This window comes from Buceros rhinoceros, unplaced genomic scaffold (genome assembly GCF_000710305.1).
Source record: "Buceros rhinoceros silvestris isolate BGI_N320 unplaced genomic scaffold, ASM71030v1 scaffold25327, whole genome shotgun sequence".
NCBI classification, from domain to species: domain Eukaryota; kingdom Metazoa; phylum Chordata; class Aves; order Bucerotiformes; family Bucerotidae; genus Buceros; species Buceros rhinoceros.
The window spans coordinates 41472-46577 of NW_010424437.1; positions in this window are offsets into that span (position 1 = coordinate 41472).

Below are 5106 nucleotides of genomic sequence, written 5' to 3' on the forward strand. Positions count from 1 at the left end.
GAACAAAACGCCTCAAGGTGCTGCTTACGCTCCCTTCTACTTAGCTTGGGTGACATCTCAAATTTTTAGAATGAGTGGAAATACTTTTGAAACATCATAGATTTGAGATCATTTCCAATATACTTATTCGGTCAAAATTCTCCACACCTTGGAACAGGATGGGGAGGTGTCGGGGTGGTGGTGTCGAAAAAAAAAGGTCCAAACCTGCAAAATAATCTTTGTGGGGAGAATCTGATGAACACACACGAACCCAGAGAATCTGATGAGAGAATTCCGGTGGTATCAGAACACATTAGGCCCGAATAGAATTGTCATTTTTAATAGATTAATTTGCACCTATCAGCATGGAAATTATATGAAGGTATGTTCAGAAACATCCTTCGCTGATCCTTAAGCATGCCTCCTTAGTCTTAGTTTAATTTCTCTACATATTTAATATAATTTTTAAACATGTAGGTTAACACTCTAGGATGTTTCACTGTTGATTCTACTCAATCATTTCCATTTATTCCAATCTTGTGCTGTTATTTAATATTGTCTTAGTAAGATTATATTTTATTCAACCTAACCTCACGCTCTTCTGTGAACTAGAAAGATGTGTAATCACTTCCCTGAATACCGCTCCTAACCAGGACCACACCTGGTGTTCTTTTCTGTCCAGAAAGAGGGTAGAAATAGCTGTCTGTGTATCACTGTACTGCCAGTTTACTTCACCTCTGTCAAACGAGCTTCTCAGAGTTTCTTCCACCTCTGTTATCTGCAACGCTAAAAACAACCTATGTAGGGTTGACAGTCTCAAAATCTTCTGCAGGTCCATGATCCTAAATCCTCTTAAGAATACCCACCATAAACATGTTCTATTTTCCTGATACCCTATCAAAGAGTTTTAAAGGTGGATGGCAGAAATTTAAGAGAAAAGCTATATATATATGTATATATTTTTGATAAATGTGATACAAGCAGAATGAAAACAATCTAAAAATGGAAATCCTACAGCATTCACTGCAGCCATACTGTCTAAACATACACTATGCCAAGAATCATCATGAGAAGGCTTTTTGAACCTGGCAGGAAAACTGCTAATATGCATCTCTCATCTTTTTACATTACACAGAACTATGATAATACAAAAATACTCTCTGCTGATGCCATCATCACCCAACAAGCCCACGATCAAATTCCAAGAGGACATTTTATGAGAGTTACAAGACAAAACTACAAGTGACCCTAGACCCTGACAATGGAAAGAGATCAGCTTGTAAAAACTACGCTTTAAAGCCCGATGGGAAAGACAGCATGCTGGGCCATTTGCAGTGCGATCTGTGAGGCTGGGGGTATGAAGTGCCCTTCAGGACTTGTCCAAATTAGAGCTATGCAGATCCCATATAACTATCAAAGTATAAAATGTCCAGAAAATAAGAAACCCTCTACTTTAGTACACATATTAGAACATCCACAATAGGTGGGACTTTCATGCTGAAACCACCGAGAGAAAAACATTCAACATTAAGCCATTAAGGACCAGTTGTCCCATTATCTCCAAGCCCAGATTCAAATCAATACAAGAATCAGCCATGACCCAGCCGTCACAGTCACATCAGAGTCACATCAGAGGTTTCCTCACAGACAATGTCAGTAGAAACGCAATTATTGCTAGGATCCCTTAATGTAAAACCACTCTCTGAATCAGCGCCTAATGCTATTGAGTCGTCAAACAGCCACTGCAAACAGCTGTAACGCTGATAAGTTGAGGAAGTCCCTTTGGAACTTCAGGATGAGCGAGGAATGGCATTTTATCTCTCACAACTGCACCCCTTATCCTCACCCAGCACCAGAGCCACGCACGAGGACACACCTGTATCCATGTATCATCGCGTAGACCCGGCGGCTTAGGGCCCTTCTACCCATGAGATACACAACTGTGAGAGCGTAAATTCATTCACAAGCAGACACGAGTGCCATTGCCAGGACTCTGTTAGTGTTAAAGGTCTTTCACCTTTGCCTACAGAATTACTCATCTGCCCTTGCCCACATGTTCACACATTTCACACAAGGCTTGCAATAGCACCAGGGAAATTCATAGCAAACGCTGAGGGGTAGAACAGGCTTCGTTCAAAGAAGGGAGGTGGACAGAAAGATATAAACAGCCAGTAGGAGCTTAACACCAGAAGAATGTCCCGCCTGTCACTTTTCAGCCTCGTTGTTTTCTATGTAGTAGGGAGGGAAAATCAGCAGGTTTACAAGCTGAGGTGAACCTGCTCTCTACCCATCAGTTGACTGTCAGAGGACAAAAATTATCTTGTTGAATAGACTAGCAGTTAGTCATTAAGAGCTATTAAGGACGAAAGCCTTTCCCAATTTTATCCAGGAGCATTTGTGACATCTCCAGGACTGTGGATAGACAGATTTGGTGCGGCGATTTCAGGTACAGTCAGGTATGTTTGTGCACTCTTCACCAGAAAAGTGACAGACCTGTAAATGAGATAACATGTGCTGGTAACTGAAGTGGGACAGTGGAAAGAAGACTTTGCGTCAAAAAATCCACAGAGGAGAGAATACAATGAGATGGGACAGCTTTCTGATCTTGCCAAGTGCTGAACTGCAGCAGAAAGTATCAAATTAGGTTCACGAAGTGTTAGGATTTCCAGTGCTGCAGCCACCTACAGAGAAGCTCCACCAAAGGCAGGCTGCTAGTGGAAATAAAAGAGAAAAAGCTTTTTTTAAAAAGGCAAAATGAACCTTATCTAGGCAGTTACGGGTTTATCCCGAGATCTCCTGCCATTAAGACGTGGTCATAAGTTGTTGTTTTCTTACTTTACTACCAGTGTTACTTTCTGCTGCTGTCATTCATCTCTCAGTTGCCAAGAGCAATTTTTAGGCACAGCCTCCATTTCTACAGCTCAGAGCGTAAAAGTTCCAAGCACAGACTGCTTCAGATGCTGTTATTTGATTTCCTTCACTTTCCTGGACTTTTCAGGGTCCCACCTCCACACTGATGATGCTTCCGGATTCTTCCCAAAAGTGGCAGTTACTGTTCAGGAAACTGCATGAACCTTGTCTGAAAGCTCTTTCCATTAAATGCCTATACCTCATTTCCAGAAATAAGGTATTGGTTACTCAGGACAGAATTTAAGCAGGTATGTAAGTTATTAAATGCAAAGTCCCTTTAGGATAATTACCAGAGATGAACTGAAGTGTGTGTGAATCACTAACTAAAGTTTAAGTATATACATATGTCTTTCAAGATGCAAGGCACTGTTTTGTAGGACAATTCAAATTAAAAAAAAACTGTAAAGACCCTCACCTTCCCCAAGAACTTCAGCAATACCAGTAGACATCAGATGTACTAGAAACACTTCTTTTCAGTGGGGCTTTTTGCTGTTTTCTGTAATAACCATTATCTCCTTAAATAGAGGGAACACTGATCTTAACCCATCCAGAAATTAAGAGCAGCCTGCCTTTCCTGAATAACTACCTCCACACACCAAAGCCAGCACGCATGGCAGATTCATCAAACAGGTACTTGAAGGAAGAAAATTTCAAGTCCAACTCAAATCTCATGGACATTAGTCTCCAGCCCTGGAGACTGCCCTCTTTTCAACCTAATAACTGGAGACTAGCTTAATAACAGGATTCACAACAGAGAGCCTCAGATGAGCTCCCTTCTCCCCACTTTCCTCACGGAAAAGGTGTCATTTTACCTAGGGCTAAGTAGGCTTTCAAGGAAAACACAGTGCCCTTTGTTGTCAGGAGCAACCAGAATCATCTAAGTAGCTGCTACCCCAGAGATAGCTGTGGGAGGGAAAAACTGACACTGCTCTGAAATGCACTGACTCAGCTGCAGAGGTGTGATCTGTTCTGTAGGTCTGCTCGGGAGCTGGGACTGGAGGGTGTCCTCTCAGCCAGGGAAAGTGAAGGTCGCTAAGGATTTCAGTTCGAGGCTGCCAGACTGAGCTGGGGCCTCACACCTTGTGCTATGCACACCCCCACCAGGTTAGCTGCCAAGCATTTCCAAAAATGCCAGAGTTCTGCCAGCTCTGGTAAAGCGGCAAGGGAGGCCCATTCCTGCCTCCTGGGCTGTGGTATAAGCCCAGATATTTAGGAGTTAACTTACTTCCCATTTATATGGGGTAAGTTAATCTCTCTCTCCCTGGTAAAGACAAAGACAGCTTAGGGGACACTAACAGACTTCTTCCCATCTTCTGTTCCCTTGACTAATCTCTCTCTCTCTCTCGGTTTCTCTTCTCAACAATTAAGTTTAATGCAATGTGCTATTCACGTGTAACAAGCTGTACCTTGGGGTAAAAGTGCTTTTATTTCTGTGCTGTCTTCACACACAGCCTTCGGATACAAAGCTGATATAACTAGCTGGATTTTCTGATAGCAGTTCTGGACCTGTCCACCTGACCAGGACCAGACACCTGGAACTCTGGCAGACTTGCACTCCGAGCTGGTGTGACTCGAGTGGTGTGCATGCTGTGTATTCATGCCTGCTAATGCATCCCTCTTCTTACAGTCTGGCTGTGACATCGCTTAATGGTTTTGGACTAACCACTCAGAGTACACAGAAGCAAGCCCAGACTATCTGTACGTACAAGGCAGGCCCTCAGTGCAGCTGGGTTATTGCCCCTATGGAAAGACAAACCAGTGCAAACCCAACTCCTGCACAGGTAACTCAAGCTAGTCCTGCCGTGAGACAAGTTAGCCATGATGCTTTGCACATCTCTCCACTTGTGGATCACCCAGACAAAATCTGTGTACTCACACATGGGAGTGTGATCGCACATTGGCTGACTCAGCTGAAGCGCAAAATTGAGATGAGCTGGCTTCATACCAAGCACAGGAGGACACGTGCTACCTGTGGCAGGATAAACCTGTGCCAGTTGCCCATCGAAAGAACAAGTCTGGGAAAAAGAAATCTACACCGGATCTTTGGTCTGCATCATGTGGCTGCTGCAGTGTATTTGTTACAGTAATAGGAGCCCAAAGCACAATCTATTGCATTGCTGACCTATGGCCCAGGACACAAAATAAAAAAGACGCTAAAGCCTAACAGGTCAAAACAAAGGCAGGAAGCAAAAGGGAAGGGAAAGCGGCAGAGGCTAA